The sequence below is a fragment of the Cyphomyrmex costatus genome, unplaced genomic scaffold (genome assembly GCF_001594065.2).
Source record: "Cyphomyrmex costatus isolate MS0001 unplaced genomic scaffold, Ccosl1.0 scaffold219, whole genome shotgun sequence".
Taxonomy (NCBI): domain Eukaryota; kingdom Metazoa; phylum Arthropoda; class Insecta; order Hymenoptera; family Formicidae; genus Cyphomyrmex; species Cyphomyrmex costatus.
The window spans coordinates 666,550-686,697 of record NW_017276246.1 but is presented as its reverse complement, the minus strand read 5'-3'; the positions used below and the strand labels follow the sequence as shown (position 1 = coordinate 686,697).

General features: G+C 40.1%; 1 protein-coding gene across 5 annotated transcripts in view; it reads right to left on the bottom strand.

The window, feature by feature from the left end:
- LOC108773775 (protein Tob1) overlaps positions 1–20,148 on the bottom strand; it is a 72,273-nt gene that overhangs the window by 16,107 nt on the left and 36,018 nt on the right. The window contains exon 1 of one of the 5 annotated variants that reach the window (XM_018539702.1): positions 16,150–16,304. The exons of 3 other annotated variants lie outside the window; for them this stretch is intronic. The gene's annotated coding sequence lies outside the window, so the exon portion shown is untranslated. Of the gene's footprint in view, positions 1–15,554; positions 16,114–16,149; positions 16,305–20,148 lie in introns of those variants that run through there. One more of the 5 variants, XM_018539701.1, reaches the window with a different exon arrangement.

The following is a 20,148-nucleotide window of genomic DNA, read 5'->3' as shown; positions in this document are numbered from 1 at the left end:
GAGCCAACGATCCCGAGAGGATTGCACTAACTCGGATTACTTCCATCGAAACATCGGGAACCTCGTACGAAAACTGCGATGTAAATGCGACGTATCTTTATCGTATCTTTTTAACCATCCTCGATCGAGCAAAAGTATTTCTGATCGCGAAAATCGCTATAGGGTGATTTGTCCTCCATCTGTAAGTAATCCGCGCGGTAAAGTATAATATCGCCCGCATGGACCGTTCGAGATGAATTAGATCCAAAGAGAATCAGAGCCCCGTTTATACTGTCCGTCTGAGATCGCGCGCGAGCGCGCGAGAAGAGGCGACCGGAAGGAGAACGGCAGGGAGAAAAATAAAACTCCTCGAAGACATAGACCGATCGATACTTCTTCCCATGCAACGGACGCACCCTGCACCGACGACGTATAGCGACGCGGTGCTCGGCTGCAAATGCGATCTCTCGCGAGTGTGTCTCGGCGTTGTACTCGCGCGAGCCTCGCATTAAAATTCTCCAGAGCGAGATCGGCGCGCATTAATAAAACGTACCGCGAAAAGCTCGTTATACTCACGAAGAAAAGGCGTTCAATGTGCATAATATATATAACATAAAATATTCACAGTTATACGAGCGGCTTATTTCTTTAGATCGATCTCGCACGTAATCTAGTTTTGCTTCCTCAACGTCCAGCATTTTCTATATCCGCTTCCGTTTACTATTGCAAATATAGATATACGTTGTCGCTTTTTTCTTTTCTTTTTTTTTTTTTTTTTCCACGAATATATATCCGTCGATTTTTTCCTGGTCCAAACATTTCTCCAATTTTACACACAATCACTGTAAATTATGACAGAACTCAGTCGGCCAATAATAGTATGTCCGGCGTTACGTAAATATCTCGAATCTAATTGGACGAATTATTAATGCTTGATTACGAAACGTGTTCTATTCGAGGACGAGGGAAATTTGCGATTGCGGTTTCGTGGCGCGATACCATACGTACCTTTATAAACTATAACTAGCCCGCATACTTCCAAGCCAAGGTTAGAGCCTGGCTGGCCGGCATTTTAGTCTAAGAATTTCTGGTATTTCCTACTGGCAAATATCGCGCGCATAAACCCGGAAGGGCATCGCGCGCCGATTCGGAGGGCGGTCTTTCGAAACGCTCATAATACCGTAACCAGGCTCCGCCGCGGAAACAACTTCGTTCCATGTGCTATAACTTGTTTTATTCGTGTACCCGAGAGCGTTTTACCGTGGCACGTACGAGGCTTCCTCCGAGAAAGGTAAAGGTGAAGGAGCGCACGGGGGAGCGTTAAAACGCGGAAAAGTGTTGGTAAACAACGGCAATAATGACGATGGCGGTAGAAAAGTACGCGCGACGGTAGAAAAGTACGTGACCCGACTACCGCCGTCGTCCGAGGATGCACTCTTTCATTTTCCCTCGCACTCGTATTTTTTTCCTCCCGCGAATGAAAATTCCACGGTTCGACACGAGGGCGTAAGCATCCATCGAGCGCGACGAACTAGCTGCATAATTTTCTAGTAGCCTGAACCTTGGGAGAATTATGTTTTATGTTCCCCCCCGAGTTAATTGGCTACTTAAAGCTAATTTCGTTAGAGCCTTGATATTTATCTCCAAAATAATACCGCCGTTATAAACGATTAGATCTAATTAATAAGGTATACCGTGTGTGTGTACTTGCACTCGCACGTATGCACTTTCTTAATAAATTATGTAAACTTGGCGCGAGATTCTCTCATTACCTTAAATATCTCGTTAAGTATATTAACGGGCGTACGTTACAATATTACGCGCAGAGATAAAGGAAGAATTCTCATTCACGGGTCACTTCCTTATTCGTTCAGCCGTAATGACTCCGGACTGCGTCCTCAAGACCTGTTTACGTAAGTATGAATAAGACGTGCCGCATTCTAACGGTGATCTATTTACGTCCACTGCTCCCCGAAATCCCAGCTCGCGGCCGGACCGAACGCACCTAATTTTATATTCGGAGCAAAAACTCCGGCACCATTGCCAAGTGGAGCCCCGACAATCGATCTCTCACCTCGCGTGACCTTTTCCGCGTCAAGATCGCGTCGATGGGAAATATTTACGAGGGATGGGTTTCGAAATAAAGTCGGATTTCGAAAATGGCGGCGTGCCCGACGGCGAAACGCGGCTGCAGTAAAAGGCGAGAACTCAAGAGAATAATGGCGGATTAATCGGACGACGTTGAGGGAAAACGTGGAGAACGTAGGGAATGCGGATTCACGTGTCTCGACCTAATCCCGTTCCGTCGTAATTGGATCACGTGGAGAAAGAGCGAGGTCGGAGCTTAGCTTAGTCGCGAATTAATTCTGCTGACCACGTGGAAAGTTCCTTCGCATTCGAGGACAGCCCGCGGTGAAGCCTATCCGAAATGAACCAAGTTTCTCCTCGCAGGAAGATGATACGCGCGGCATCCGTAAAAATCCCCCCACGTTGACTGAGATAATTACTCCTCCGTATCTCTCGTATAGATTAACGACGATTGCCTCAATGCGCGACAATGGTGCAACGACGACTTACGTCATGGAATTTATATTGCAAGATAAGATTTACGGTTTCCACAAAAACTGGGAGTGTGTATCGTTGCTTTTGGCGCACATTTTTGTCTCCGCTTTCTGCGCATAATTCGCGCGGGTGATGCGAACACCGTTCTACCACTGTAAGACCCCGAAACGACGCCCGACGGATTTAGAACGAAATATTAATCGTCGGCGAATGAGTAATACCTCCAAAAATACATTACGGTATAATTAAAACGACCGAGTTTATCGACCACGATCGTCGAAATCGAGACGGATCCTTCAACGCGTTCGACCTCAACGATCTTTGATATTAATATTATTGTAATTGCGCAGTATATGTACACTATTAGATATCAAAGCAGTAATGATAATCCTCGAGTTAAGTTATTTTTAATTTCAGAATGTAAATCAATTCATTTCTGCGATTAAGTTACGTATAGGTTAAAAATAAACGACATTCGCATTAATGTATGCGCTTAAATTTTAATAAATAATAATTTATCAAATTTAATACGTTTCTTGAGTTAATTCCATTGTTTCAGTTCAAACGATAACATGTTGCGAAGCAATGGCGATCTATAGAAATGATTAAAAATAACTCAAATTGAGTATAGTTTAACACGATGAATCAACAGCGTGCGCGATTATTCGAAAAAGTATTGGAACTGTAGAAACGATGCTATGGGTTGCTCGTGCACGCGTTCGGCGATATTTCGAGACAGACAGACTCCGTATCGATAATTTCGATGATTCCAGAAGAGCTGGATATCGCGTTAGTCGTATTCTATAGATGTAATTTTAATTAACCGTTCTCCGAGCTCGGCTGTAATTATCGCACGGTTCGATACGCTGGCACGGGGAAAGATAGTTCCCGCTCAATATATCGCTGATACTTTACAGAAATAACAGCGTCGAGTAAGCGTAACTCAAAACGATGATACGGAACATATTACTGCTTTAAAAGTTGCACGGGATAAAATCATAAAATCGTGAAAAGTTACGGGACGATTTTTTCCCCGAGTGGAAAACTACAAAATTCTGTTAGAAAATAATTCGCATCAAATTAAAGGATGTGCTCTTTATTAAATATACACGTTTTCATTATTTTTCCGAATTTAATTGGACTTTTTTGTTTCAATTGACACACAATTGTAGTTGTTGAATTAAAAATAAGCATGACGAAGTCGAGCGGATGTTCGCCAATAATATTGAAAAGCACGTCACTGATATGAACCTTCCTTATCTCTGCTCGATGAGAAATGATAATGAAAGCTTAATTATCATTTGAGTCGCTTAAATTTATAATTCTCAAACTCTTTCTACTTCTTCCAAAATCTAATAAACATGAAATTAACTCTAAAAATTAACTTATTTACAGATTTTTGATGCATTCGTTTGCTCATCGTTTGCTCACGAATGCTCAGTTGGAATTTTCGTTTGCTCACCCTTAGTTCAAAAGATTTATGAGCAAACGAATGCATGAAGAAAAAAATCGATTTTTTAATATTGGGGGGCCAGCTTCACACGGGTATTTAACATTTCTTTAATAAGATGCCTGATTGAGCATCATATTGTTAAATTGCTCGCTAATTTAATTTGTGATATTACATGCAGTAGTTTAGTTGCGTTTCTAAGTCTGAAACACCAATTCAGCGCACAGTTCAATAAATTTACATGGAAATTATCTAAGTATCTAAGATCCAGCTTTCGACCGTTTTATAGGCTTTGACTCTTGTTTACTCACATTATACGGTCACATTATAAATCGTTTATCGTCTAGAAGTTAAGATTTACATCTTGATAATATTTATACGATACACTCTGATACACATTTATATTTTGTTTTATATAATTTTCACCATGCAAGCAATGAGCGCGCACATTTCTCGGCGAACCTTTTTTGCTACGATTTCTCCGTCGAAGGTAACAGGCGATTTCAATGCGGTCGCGCTTGTCAATTAATGAACGGGGTCAATGGAAAGTGCGAGTGCTCGAGAGTTCGATTAATCCTTTCGATTTCTATCGACATTGACCCTGCCCGCTCGTAGCCGATCTATTTATAACGCACGCGCGAATCGACCGTTAAACAGCGTCCCAGCAATCATCCTTAAATCATTCGCGGATCACGTCTCAGATTAACCCTGTTACCGGCGAATAATCGTGCGATTCGAAGGTATACAGCGCGCCGTCGAGCAATCGCGGCAATGGTTTGCTTGTGTTACACAACGAACGACGAGTCTATACGGATCGGGTCGCCGGCGTTTCCGATGAAAAATCACGAATGTGTGATCTTCGATCACACACATCTGGCTGGCTGGCTAGTTTCTCATCGCGGAAGTATCGACGAGCCGATAAAAGCTGGTTCAATGGTCGCTCATCGGAGAATCGTGGCTTCTGGCGCTTCCTGCGTCGACCGCCGGTTAGCAACAATGAAAGTGCTCGATTACATGCTCGTTATATAATTAAGATTGTTATGTGTGCTGGCGGGAGTAAGCGCGCACAAGCGCTACATAGGTTACCTTGCAGCTGGATGCTGCGGCGGACATGTATATCATCACGGCGAGATTCGGGGCGCATCTGGCGCAAAATTTTGAGAACGTTTAATAAAGTGAGAGCATAGTACAAAAAATAGACATGTAACAATAAACAAAAAAAAAATTAAGTTTAAACATTCATTACATCTTTGGCTAATAAAATTATTTTAGACGCTCATTTTATAAAATAAGTGAATTAATTTATTCCTATATCTAATTTATGTTAAAATCTTCAAATTTGCGCTTGGATACTTCATATTTTCCGTCAAATTTCATCAGAAAAAATTTGATTTTAAAAAGCGATGCCGAAATCGACGAATTTACGTTCAAAGAAATTTGTTCTTTAACCGTACAGCAACAAAGAAACATTTCTTTGAATCGGAGAAAGAACTTTCTCCGAGTGTTTTAATTATTTTCATAGAATGATTAATGACAATAATAAAGTTACCAAAAGATTGTAATGCTTTCATTAAAATTTAAACTTACATGCATAAAATATATAATGCAATATTCCCTCTAATATTTATCTTACTATTTTTCTTCCATATTCGCGCACAGCTTCGACTATCGCGGCAGTTTGCGGAACGTATAGCTTTTCGTGAATAAGGCGCTTTTATCGAAAGCCTTTACCTTATTTTTGAAACCACGCACAAGGTGAAAATTATTCATCCAAGTGGAAATTTATCGCGGCGCTTTATGCGCGTGCACGCACGACGGTCATCGCGATAATGGCTTTATCGCGATTAACGTCGCCCACCGGCGTCCGATATTACGCAGTCCGTGGCTTTGGATCGGAACCGAGGGGGAGGGATAGTAGACCGGACAGAGCAAGCACACGCGGAGAAGGACAATGTACACGACTTAAGCATCACGTGCGCCGGCGATCCCAATTTCCTGATATCATCGATCGGTTCTTACACGCGAACCTTAAGCCCCGTAAAAGCTATCTATTCCGAAGACTATCATACCGTCCCACTCAACATAGTAACATTTTAACAACTAAAAGATAAAGTTGCATCTATTTCCGGGAGTAGAAACAATCGTGAAGATGTACGTCAATTGTTTCATCCGCTCCTCTACTCAAAGCGATTACGCAGCTGTTGTAGTAGCTTTCTAAATGATGCTGCTAATGACTTCCGTCTGTCTCGAAAGGATACGACTATACGACATTTCCTTCTCTTTTTTTCCAACTTTTATTCGCAAAGAACAATGTAACGATGATCTAACCTATCAGCAGAAAAATGTTGAATAATATATTAAAAAAAAATTTTTTTATTCGTCTTCCAAAAATGGAGATTTTTCTTTTTAAATACGAACCAAATGAAAATAAACACAAGTGAGTATAAAGCATTCCGTATCAGATATTATTGAAAAAATTATTTTGTAATCAAACGTTACTAGCCTTTAATCACCTTCCATTTTTTTTATTCTTTGAAGTACGAAAGATATTACGAACAGAGGCGAAGATAAAATACAAATAGTACATTGAAAGCTTATTCACGTCGAGTACTACAATTTAACAAACAAGAATATTCTTGAAATGCGGCGTTGATACTTTAATATAAAAACACGCTGTATGTACACGTAGCATGCATATTCGGTCCTTTTTTTTAGCTGACGCGACGATTATACGGAGGTCATTGCCTGAATAATTGCTATTTGAATATTCGAGTGTAATGCGGATACAATAGTCGAACAAAGACGCGTTGTTGGTGTCTTTTTACGATTTCAAAACAATATAATAATACCTGATAGCGACGTATCCTCGAGCTTTTAATAGCGATATCTATTGAACGCTAACGACAAAAAGGAAAGAGAGAGACATATAATTATTACGTCATACGGCGTGTAGGACAACAGCTGTCTTTATGTTATAACTGTACGACATAATTATACAATTAATGTTTTATCCACATTAATTGTTGACATTGACACTTTTGTTAATAACAAAATAAAACGAAAATTCTTATCACACACACAATAATACTGCAATTAACGTAACGTTTATGGCACATATTATTTTGTATCAATAAGCATAACAACCGTTTGCTGCCTTGATATGCTGTTCAATGACACATGTAAAGATCGCAGCAATTATACAGTTAAACTCCACGTGTCTGCGTCTCAAGGCTCCATAATTAATCTGGAAGACTCCGACGATTGTCGTATTACACGCGTATTACACGCTCACAAACGCTGACAAACTGTTATAGCCTCGATGAGAATCGTTATCAGACTGATATTTGTACCCGTGACGAATGCTTGCGTATATGAGTTAGCATTCTTCGGGATTCCAACGCGATGGAAAAAAAAAAAAAATGATAACGCTGCGACTCGTGATGAAATTTTACCTGACACACGCTGGCGTCGACGCTATTCGAACGAAGGAAATTTCGACGAAGGCGCGATACAACATACGAATTCCACAATAACAGCAATTCATAGATAATTATTTCCAATTAATCGCGTTCATACTTCAAATAGCAATTATAATTGCGTTTGTCCATACCTTGCGCAGACGCGCCAATTTTAGATTGCCGTATGTAGGGATTTCGCGTTTTGTATTTTCGTTCGATACACCATACGATACATGCCGGTACAGCTAACGTGCCAGCCGATAATGCTTGTTACACATGACTTGCTTCAATCACTTTGAACTTGGTTGGATCTCGCAAATCGCATGGAAAACGGGGCAGTAGGTCGGCTCGATCACAGGCTGCTGCGTTCGAGAGGCATCCGTTTGGCATTTCTCCGAGCCAGCCGAAGAACTGACTGTCCCTTTCTATTCCGAGTCACCACTTTTTCATGATGTCAGCGGAATCGATAGCCAGAGATGACGACGACGGGCGAAATCGTGCCATTGGACTACACGCGATAAACAAATGTATCGCGAAAAGAGGGGAAACGAGACGCCGTAAAGTCTCGGAATGTGTTTCGTGAACGCGACGAAGTAATTAAAAATCTCCGTCATTTATATATTATACCTGCCGAAATGGCGGCGTAAAAGTATTTCGAGGGTTGAGAGCGAAATTGCCAAAGGAAGCGACGCTCCTTGACGCGAGGGGTTAAAATTACGTTTAACCAAAGAACATCTGAGGATTCGTTTGGCTACCCTGTCATTTTCCCTCAGAGGGCCCTTAACGAGCTCTCTTCTCTCCAACTTCCCCCTTGCGCGATGCTCTGCTCTTTCTCCGTGTATCTACCAAAAATTCAGACCCTCTTCAAGTTGACGACGCTGCGAAACCTCGTTGGGCGCAAAACAGCAAAGGAAGTAAGGAATTGCGCTGTGTACAGAATACGTCGGTGATGTCGGCATATATTATCTACGAAACGGACTATTGTATTGTTCGTATTATATATCGCCGTCATTATTGCGACAGCTGTGCAACGACGTCAAATACTTTGTCAGCTTGATTTCCGTGCGTTCCAAGAATTTTTATTAAATCCTTCTTCATTATCGAGATTATAAATTCTAGCTGACTGACGTATAATAAGGTATGTGTTCCACAATTAGTTGCGTAACTTCATCATTGGAGAGAAAATTCTCAAAGTTTATTTTCTAAACGTTTTTTTTTTTTTTCCTTATCCTATAGAAATTATGTTTCATCATTTTTACGCGACACTTAAAGATAGTTATTAAAACACTGAGATAGTTAATTTAGACGATTTTTATCGGTTATATACGAAACTAACAGTTTTGATGAAGTATATCTAATCTAAAATAGCTAGATTTAAAAATAATTTTGCTGAACCATTAAAATAATTATATAAAAGTCAAGCATGATGAGTAAAGCTGTAAACAGTTTAGATATTCTAGTTACAAGCTTGAGCGTCCTACATAATTATTTTGATGGATGAACAAAATTATTTTCAGATCATCTCTCTCGGTGTGTGTGTGCATCTAATCAATTTTTTTAAATATTTCAGCAAAACCGTTCTTTCCATATGAACGGTCTACAAAATATGGCAGGTTGCTAGCTGTGCATTTGGGCTTCTGCGCTGGATTCTACGAATCAATAAACCTCGCTCACGTCACAACCCGCTGGATCTTAATGCAGGGTGCTTGCAATAACGGGCGGATAAAATGTTGCGCACAGTGAAAACACGCGGAACTCTCGGGTCGCAGACATTTCCGACAATTTTCATAATTCGCTTTGGCGATCGCGTCTCTCGTTTCTCTGATTACTACTCCAATAAACGTATAATTCTCGTCCATCAATATCAATAATTGTTGAAATATATTTTTTCACAATATAACGATAATCATAATTAACACGTAAATAAAATAATTCTATCGAGATCCACGTGAATTTTGAATACTCGAAATTATTATTCTATGTTGCAATACGATGTTGCAATCATTTAATTGGAATATTTATTATGTGGCAAAATATTACATTCGAGTACGATGACAAGTGGTAGACAGTAATACGAATTTAATAAGGTTATTTCGCAAATACCGAGTTTATGATGTCGAGTGTGTTTGTCGTATGTCCGTTTTTAATAAACCGCGTATATTTCTTTAACGGTCTACACGTAAAAAAAAAAAAAAAAAAAATGGTGGGCGAGTCATAAAGATAAAATGTAAATTCTAAATAAAGATTCGAATCAACAGATAAGTCTGGAGAGACTCATGTGTGATAATCGTCGATCGATTGGCGGGGACTGATCTCGCTGACGCAAAAGACGCCATAATCCAAAAAGGAAGTATGCAGCGATAACCCCTTCACCGATATAACGGAGACTCGGAAAAGCGGACTCGCGAGCCGCGAGAATGGAAGATTAACGATTCTCTATTGAGGGAGCGAGCTCGAGTCGGTATTCCGCTCTCGTTCGACAACGTTATTCTTAGGCGAAGCAGCTGCGAAATTAATGAAGGCGCCAAGAGAGATAGAGATATAGAAAGAGAGGCGAGTATGAAGTAATATCTCGCTCTTACCGGCGCGAGTTATACAGGCGTGCGCGTCGCGCACAAAAGGATACTTCGCGCTTCTCACGCGGAAACGTCGCGTCGCCTAGGAGTAGCGATTTTACCAGTGATGGATGAGAGTGTTCAGTGTTCCCTGCGTACGAGACGAAAAAGTTGCCGTTCAGACGACGGAGAGAAGGAGAGAGACAGAAAGAGGACTTTCCATGATATCACATCGGGGACATTTGACTTTCACGCCGAGTTAGCGAATTGATACTTGCAGTGACGCTGCGCTCGGGAAGTCGTAGTGAATGTGATATCTTCAGATCTACACTTACATTAGATAAGGTAAATTTATTATGATAATCATGAAATCAAGTCGATTTAAATACTGAACGTATTAATCGACGCAGGGTAATCTTCTTGTTGGTTCTGTGTATGAATTTTCCATGATTACAGTATTTAATTATAATTACGGCTGAACGTGTGTATTTAAGAACGTATTAAGTGTGTAATGTCTCTGCAAAAAGTGATCCGGAATTGGAAAATTATGCTTTCCGTATAAAAAAGAAATTATACATACGGGGTTCAATAAGATTAATATTTATATTTAACAGTGCAATTTTAAATGTGAACATTTTCTCATTTTATCTAATTTTTTTTTTAATATGTCTATTTTTTATTAAAATATTTTTTTAGGTTCAAAATCGCCGCCGTCAAACCTTTTATGTTACTTCTATATACAAATATAATATTTAAAAATCTGCAAATTTTTCATGTATTTTGTTAAAAAATATGTGTAATACATTCTTAAATAGCGAATCCGTTTCATCATTGGCTGCCACGAGAGTTTTTTAGCATCAGAAAGGATCGGAGAGATCGGACAGTGTTAAAACACCGTGTGTTTTCGGATGTAATGTACTCCGAAACACAAATTATCCGAAAAGGTGCATCAAGGATTGTTTTCATGTACCTCAAGTGTGGGTCGATCGATTCGACTGCGAGCGCGAGAGCGACACAGTCGGTCGATGTCAATGCAGTTCGCATATTACGTGACTGCATCCGATTCCGATGACCCATGTATTTACCCACCGCGAGCGACGGTATTTGCGCGCAGAGATTTTCCAATTAAACTGTGATTAATTCCGTGACGGACGATCAGAACGTGCACCCTGTTGTTTACAACGGAAACGAAAGAAGTCGAGAGAGGATGAGAGAGAGAGAGAGAGAGAGAGAGAGAGTAGAGAGAGAGAGAGAGAGAGAGAGAGAGAGAGAGAGAGAGAGAGAGAGAGAGAGAGGGACAGAAAGATAAATAGATAGAGAAAGAGAAAACGCGGAGAAGATCGATGAACGGGGGAAATCGACGTTAATCTGATTTCGGTAGTCGAGCAGGGCGGGCAATTTGCTCTCGGCTCCGCGGAAAAGCGCGGCACTACGCGCCGCGAAGAGATACATATACATCGCGGACCGCGAGCGTTTACTCGATAAGCGACGTGTTATCCCGTTAATGCTTTAACAACGCGCGCGGAACAACCGGCATAGCCAAACGGAATTTACGGTACATCGAGCCTTTTTCTTTTTTCCCCCGGCGACAGGCGAACGCTAGCGAGAGCGCGAACCCGCGCGCGAGTACCGCGCGTGACGATTGATAGATGTGTACCAGCTGTGCAAATAAATTTGCGTATCCGCTCGCGTAAAAGCCCGCCATTTGTTCTCGTTATAAGCGCCGCGTTTGGTTTAGAAATTTCACGAAGATATCAGATGGGGGAGGGGGAAAAAAAACACCCGCCACTATTGCGATCGCTTCTCGTTTCATCTTCGTCAAATGAGTCATTCGCTCGACTCGGACACAATAATATGATATTGCGAAGAATCATCGAGAATATTATCGCGCGTCACGCGATAAGTCGATCGTGCAATTTCTTCGGAAAGTGAACGATACGGTCCCGACTACGATTGCACGGAGAGGCACTCTTAATCAGATTTAATAACATCCGCAGTTATGAAACTGGCCAATCATATATAGCTGCTCCTCTGAAGAATGGAATGACCGTGATTGTCCAGTTTCTAACTGCGGATGTTATTAAACCTGATTAAAGCCCAGTTATTCAACTTCTTCCTCATTTCTTTTCAATTCTTGAAATTGAGTCTAGGTTAAGAGAGTTAACCGTGAGTTGTGAAACTAAGGGTGTCCACCAATTAGGCTCGGTTTTTTCATTATCCGGTCAACTTATGGTTAGGCTTAGCCTGATATTTCATCCAATAGGCTTCATCTATGATGTCACGAGTCAAATAAGCCATTGGATGAAACATCAAGTTAAGCTTAAACGGATAATGAAAAACCGGATCTTACTTAATCCCGGGAATGATCGCGTACGTCGACACGTGTATCTTGATAGCAGACGTTATCGCGAACGAACGCGCTAAAAACCGGCTTTCCATCGGTCTGGCGACCTTTAACGTAACTCGTCGTAATGACCGCGTTCGTGTAAAGTGAAACACATACGGAGGAGTCGTGAGTCACGCGGCATTAGCTCCAGATTGTTGTCCTCAACGGATTAAGCCTTGAAGAAATTAATCGCCTCGTCTCCGCGCGCGACATTTTTAATAGAATTAAACCGATCGACCGGCGTACGTTATATGTTTTGCTGTCTCATAATGCGAGAGGGAAAGCGAATTTAAATGGATCGAGAGAAGAAATGGATTTATTTATCTCCTCTTACACACCGCGTTACCTCGCTTAAACCAGTTATTCGATGGCTAAACTATCCACGTTTGTGCTCGCATGAAAGAAATTTCCGATATACTAGCGAGGCGGAAATGCGGTAACGGTTGCTCACGTATTTAGCATTATGCTAATAAACAAAGCCACGGTTTGCGTTCGTTTCCAACAACGAAATCGCCAGAAGACAGTTTAATGGACAAATCGCAGGAAACAATTTATTTAACATCATATTCGACCGCGTCGCAGGATGAACGTGAGATGAGTTTTGTTATACCTATATCTTTAATAAATTGCGAAAATATGATTGGAATACGATTTATTATAGCTCGTTTATCATTGCGAGAATTACGACATATACACGGTAGACAAGAATTAAATTGAAAAATAAAAACAGCAATTTATCCACTTCAATTTTATCGCGTCGATTGCGTTATGTCTATAGCGATGTGATCGCTAGATAGGATACATCGAATTGTATCGAATATAAAACGTGAGTCTCGAAATATTTGTGAAATCTTGTATTTTTGGAATTCATACAACTTAAATGGTCTCTAAAAATATACACAATATTTTCTATTCTCTAAAAGTTTTAAGTGAAATCTCGCTCTTAAAAATTGAAAACCAAGTTGAGAAAACTAAGCCATTCTTCTTTACGACATTTTCATTCTTTAAGATGAAATTCCACTCTAAAGAATCTTAGATTATTTTACGTTATTATTTCAATTATTTACTCTCCCCTTGAATCTAGATATTTTATATTTTTAAGCATCGGAAGCTTCTCAGATATTAAGATATTATTAAAATACTCTCTCTCGAGAAAGAGAAATTTACAGAAAAGAATGTCCGAATATTCAGGAATCCCCGCGTTTCGAACGATGTGCGAAGCACGACTCGAGTTTTCAACGCGGCTCGAAAATCGTTTTGGAAAAATATTTGCAACAAGTGTATTCGAACGTCCGCCGTTAATTACAACCATTTGGTGAGGCTACGCGATATCATATCAAGGCCGTGACTGTCGTCACCTGTTCTCGCGCTACATAATTGCGGTCGCAGAACGGAGTAAAATCGAGCAGCGGCGACAGCCGGGTGTATTACGTCGTAGATATGTATATGTACCTACACACGTCGTCGGCGTGGCACGGAACTCGAGCCGCGCGCTCTCAGTCGTCACGTAACAGCACGCGGCCGCGTGCATGCGCGCGCTGCGGCGCGGCGCGGCGCGTCACGGCATGCCGCACGCGTGAGATCGCGGGCTCTGCTTACGCACCGCGCCGCGCGTGACGGCCAGTTTATTTCGTCCTAAGCGATTATATTCGCGAAACGCGCGGTCCGCCCGATGGATCCAAATGTACGTCACTCCTCGTTATCTTCAGCACTTTAAACCCTTTCGTCGATGCATAATTTTTATTCACTTTTTCACTACTGCCTGTTTTACAAGATTTCCCGCTATAAGTTTGAAAGTGAAAACGAGATAAAACCTGTGCAAAACAGTTCTTTTTTTTTTTTTTATTGTTCGAAATCTGTATAAAGATGTATAAAAGTATGTATTGTTTAAAATTCGATATAAGTGAACCCTAAATACCAGTAGACTGACGGACGGAAGGGTTAAAGACCGATATTACGAAACCACCGAACGATCTCGTATTACGCACCGACTAAGGGTAGCAACGGTTTGACGGTTTTTCGATAATCGGTTGTCTATCGATAAATTTCGCGTAGCCTCTCGTCCAAAATTGGATGGACATGAATCGAGCTATCGCCAGTAATGGCTTGGTTTTTCGAGACTCAAATTTCCTGGATCGAACCTGGAATTTTGCAACGAAAAGCTGAGCCTCCAGGCCGAGAAACGTCACCCGGTCAGTTTTCTGTGCAATCAGTTTGGTCTCCGCGGTTATAATTTTACACGAGCTTGTAGTTTGGCCGCGAGCCTTATCAACGTTCATGGGTGACAACAAGCGGGAGATAAGAGCGTTGAGGTACCGAGTGGCGTGAATATCACATGAATGTGTGCTTCGCGAACTCAACTTTTGCGAATTGGAAAATCACGCGATGCAATGAGACGAAAAATGTTGAAAATTATGCGCAGAAAGTCACTCTCTGTCTTGAAATCCATCTGACAATCATTGGCTACATTCAGGGGGGAAAAAAACAGTTAAGATTTTTCAATGTGACTGGTTTATACGTTCATTGACGAACTGCAAAACAAAGTGTGGAATCAATTATATTAAAAAAATCTTAAAGAGCTTTCAAATTAATGCGATACCGGTACAATTGAGTGCAAATCAATTTACATACTTTCAATATTAATAAATCGATCATTTTAACGTTATTAGGTTACCGTGACGACGAAAAACATTAATAATTGAAAGGGTTAAATTATACACCAACACGGAAGATAAGTGTGTTAATTGATTTGCTTTCGATTGCACTTGAATGTGCACCAATGTCAGCGCGACTGAGTTTTCCCGGTGGAAAATTCAGTTCCATTTCAATAATCGTAAAAGTGCTTTTTCCGTTAAACGCAACCATCAACTGGCGGAGCGATAACAAATATTAACGTGTGTTTTCAGCGGAATCCGCGAGGCTGCTCCGACTTTGCACCGTTCGCTCTCGCGGCGTATCCTTCTCGTTCGCGTTCGGGGAGGGAAAAAAGAAAAAAAAAAAAAGAACGCGCACGATTACGCAACGCGAGGTATGCAGCTCGTGCACCAGCGTTACGTGTCCCCGTCGCACCCACGCGCGGGTGTCAAGATCATCTCGCGGAGGAGGCTTCGGGAAGGTCGGACTCTTATGAAACAATCACATTCCGGAATTCTCGGGATACTCACGTGTTTCTCGATTATACGCGTCGCTCGTTCTCTTCGCTATCCCTCCGATTTTCTGTTCCTACCGCGACTTATCCACACCGCGCGAGTTCCTCGCGAGAGGAACGGAGGAGGAGGAACCTTCCTTTTCTCTTTCACACTCTCTCGAAACTCACTCGCGCCGAGACGAGGGACGGACAGGTCAATCGGCGGGCGCGATTACTTGCCACTGGAGTAATTCCACACGCGTCGCGGGGCGTCGAGAGTGGAAAATAAAAAAAACACGGGGGAAAAAGGGATAAAATAATGGGGGAGGGAGGAAAAAGGAGAACGCGAGTGCGGGATGCTGAGTGGGCACGGAAACGCGGCGGTGGACTTTTGCTGCTGCTGCTGCTCCTCTCCTCCTTTCCTATCACTCCACCCGATTAAAACTGCTGTTCGGCCTTCGGCGAACGTGGCAACTCGACGACGAGGTCGCGGCGGCTCCGCGCGAGGCACTGAAAAGGGAACTCGTCGCGCGCGCACGCGTACACGTAACGTAAGCGCGCACACGCACGCACGCCCGCACACTCACACGCAGACACACACACACCCCCCTCGGCCTCCCCCTCTCGCGTACCTGTGCGCGCTGTGGTTTACGTGGGTGTCTCTCTCCCTCTGTGTCCCTCCGGTGCGCGCGAGAGGTAGAGAGAGAGAAAGAGCGTTTTATCGCCCCTTCCTGCCCCGCCAAGCGATCCGTGTCCCGCGCGTATCCACCGATGTGCGAAACTACGCTCGCGAGTGCCGCTGCGAGACTGGAACGCGGGGTAACATGTGCGGGCTCTTACATAGCGCGGCGTAATGGTGGGACGGAGGAGAGGGTGGCGGAGGTAGTGGGGATGGACGGATTCCCCACTCCCCGAGCGGAGAACTCCGCCGAGAGCGGAGTAGGGAGCTGGCAAGGACGCGGGGCCGAAGCCGACGTGTCAGCCGCTCGCTCTCGGCGAGCGCACTTGACTTGTCGTCGCTTCGGTGCACACTTCGCGCACACACACTCTCTCTTTCTCTCTCTCGCTCTTTTTTATATACTATATCCCGCTCCTTTGTTTTAAGAGGGACGCGCTACTTAAAAAATTTAGTTTTCCAAAAAAAGAAGAGAATTTGCGTAAAGTATCGATATTGCACATTTTTTAAAAATATTGTAAACGCGCGTTTATCAGAGTTAAATATATGCGCCGAAATGGAATGACAAAAAATAACATCTGAACAGAAAGAGAAAATCAAATAGAGATAAATGAATTTTATTTTAAAAAAAATTGCCGATCATGTAGAAAGAAACACGAAGAGTATATATATATATAATGAGTATATTTTCCAATTTGACAAAAAATTATTGACTATATATATGTATAATCCGATATAACATCGACAAAAAATAAATATTATTTTTATTATTTTTGTTTTATAATTCTAAAAAAAATCATCTTTTTTCAATTTTTTTTTCAGACTATTTTGATATTATAATTTTTTATGAAGTTATAAGTTTTTAGTTCAGTTTTTATGATTTAAGTTAACGTTTTCACGTTTTATTTATAGCGATTATAACTCGAAAATCGCGTTTGTCGAATTGTGTCTCTTTTAAAGGAGCGAATCTCTTTGTGATTATACCTCGAGGCATTCGTGTATGTTCTATAAATTGTTTTCTGCTCTCCGCTTTTTTTTTTTTAAATAAAATCAATTTATCTCTATTCATCTGCTTTACGCTCTTTTCCCTTTGTGCCTATCGATATCCTATTTTCTTTTATTTTTCAGTAAAAATTTCGGCATATACATTTCATTTTAACATGCGCTCATAATATTTAAAAATATCAAATATACTTTATGCAAATATGTTTAACAAAAAAAATTACATGTTGTAAACTTCCATAAATATATTTCATAAATATATTATTACATGTGAGATGAGAGTTTAGAATTCATAATTTTTGATGTCCACGAGAATATTTTTACATAATAATATGTTTCTAGAAATGTGTTGAAAAAGGAATGCTAGGTATAATAAATCTGCTCTTGCAGAACAATAGATTGAAAAGTTAAATTCGAAACTGACTATGTTTACATAAATATTCTTAATATAATTTAATAACATCCATAATTATGAAATTGATCAATCACAATTATTTTTCTGATGAACGGAATGACTATGATTGGCCATTTTTTAACGAATATTATTAACCAGATAGCACAGAATATTTATGATAATATGTATTACTATTCATTTTTTATATGAACTTTTTAATACATATTTTATATAAAGCTTTATTCGAAATATTATTAAATTATATATTTTATATTAAATATTTTATCATATAGATCAATTGTTAAATACGTAAGAATTATTGTAAGAACATTTTCTTTTTAATTATGTAATTAGCACAACATTTTAATTTAAATATCATCACACATTGATAATGACCCGATAAGAATCGAAACGTTTATGTTTTGTTTATCTGAATTTTAAATGAATAATTAGCAACAACATCTAGCTTTAGTTCGTAGCCTTATACATAGTTATTATTGTTTTATTTTAATTATGTGCTCGCTTTTTATTTTTATTTATTTTAAATAATAAATTTATGTAATATTTATGATGAATACAAATAAATACTTTTAATAAATATTTTCCTTGGGTTATAATAATGTCTTAAAATCTTAAGTATTTTTACAGCATTTAATGCAATATTTATAATAAAAATATTTTGTTAATATTTTTTATAAATATTATATGTGCTGTCTAGAAAACCCGATTAAGGCAGTTCGTGTAAACGTAGTCTTAATTACGGCGCGTAGAGAAGTGTCGTCGGGTTCTTTAATTTCTATTTTCCGTCATCGTGACTTAGTCTAGAGCCACTGTAAGTAGTGCGAATCAAAGCGTAAAGCCTGTTCTATACGATGTAGGGTCGCAGGCCTTAAACCATATAAGAAATTAACCAATCGTAGTCGATTATTTTTTTTTCAAATTCAACTGTGATTAGCCAATTTCTTACGTCTTACGAATTGCGATCCTCCCTACTGTAGAACAGGCCCAATCTGCGTAATGGAGCCAAATCTAAGATGCAGAACGTGGGCCGCAAGATTATAAAAACTAACCTATTCTAATTGTCATACATAGATTGCTGGACGCAGAACACAGGATACAGGAAGTTGGGTAAACTTCAACTTTCGCATCCTGCGTCCTAAATATTGCGGCCTACGACATATTATAATCGGAAATCTGTTTCACTTACGATCTGCAATCCTGCGTTCTGCGTGCTACGTAGATCGGGCTTAACGCGAAGGGAAAATTACTAAGCGCAGGAAGAAGATGCGTATCAGGGCTTCCGCGATGAACTAAGACCGCGAGACGGAGCGCACGCTTGCACGCTGACGTCCGCTGCGTGTTCAAGCAAGAGAAAAACGAGTCCCTTTCTTACGCGGTAGACGGGCTGGGCGGAGAAACGTTTTGTCTGTCTGCGATAACGAGAGGATTCCATGCACCGTTACTGACGTTGCACGGCACCGGTACGGAGGCGTGCGAGTTCACCTTCAGGGGTTCGCCATTTCACTCGAGGAGTCTTTGTCGTTCGTGCCGCGACACAATGACGCGAAAGTGGCGTTCCTTCTGTCTTGGATTAGTTGGATCATGTCGCGATATCGCCAAGATACAGAATCAGTAGTTAGCACGTTATTCTAATATAATTCTAATATTAAAAAAAGAATAATCCGTATTTTTTATGACAACAAAAAATGAAAATATGACGTACTAATTTCGCGAATCTATAGCATGACACTTTCCTTCCAAAGTATAAAAAACAGGAAAGTGCTTCGACTTTTGCGGGTGTTTCGTTAGTGCTGCTCCAGTTGTATCAAAGTATGCAATGCGATAAAAAATTCTAACAATTATCAATTTTAATAGACTTTAAATAGAAGGCATTATTATAGTATTTAGAAAAAAAAAGTATCACGCAGTTAATTGATCGCAATTCCAGCGACATCTCGTTAGTTCTAGCAGAATTCTGTGCTCTCTATAATTATTTTTAAACAGAGTTCCAGCTGCTTTTTCAATTTTCGGTTTATTATGCGCACATACATGTACGCCATTTTTAGTTAAACTAGAAAATTGATCGAACTCTTACTTCTAGAACCTCGATCGTTTCACCGGAACACTCAGCATGTCTGATATACCCGTCAAGTGTGTACAGAAAAGTGATCGACTCCTTAAGAAGGAAAAGAAGGAAATTAAAAAAGAAATTTAATATTAATTAACTGTCGTTAAATTTAAATCTTAATAGACAAACTTGTTTATAAATATTAAAATTAATTGAAAATTAATTAAAACATTATTAAAATTAATTAAAACGTTGAAGTCTTTTTCATAATACTATATATATATAAATAACTATGAATAACATTTAATGTATAACATGAGATCGCAAAAATTACATCAAGCTACGATATCCTATCTTGTTTTTTTTAAATTGTATTTTTTATTGAATATGTATTTTATAAGTAATATCAAATAATATAAATCGGAGTCTTTTAAATAAAAAATTATAACTTTCTTCCAATCGCTTGATGAGCTAACTAAATTGTTCTCTCT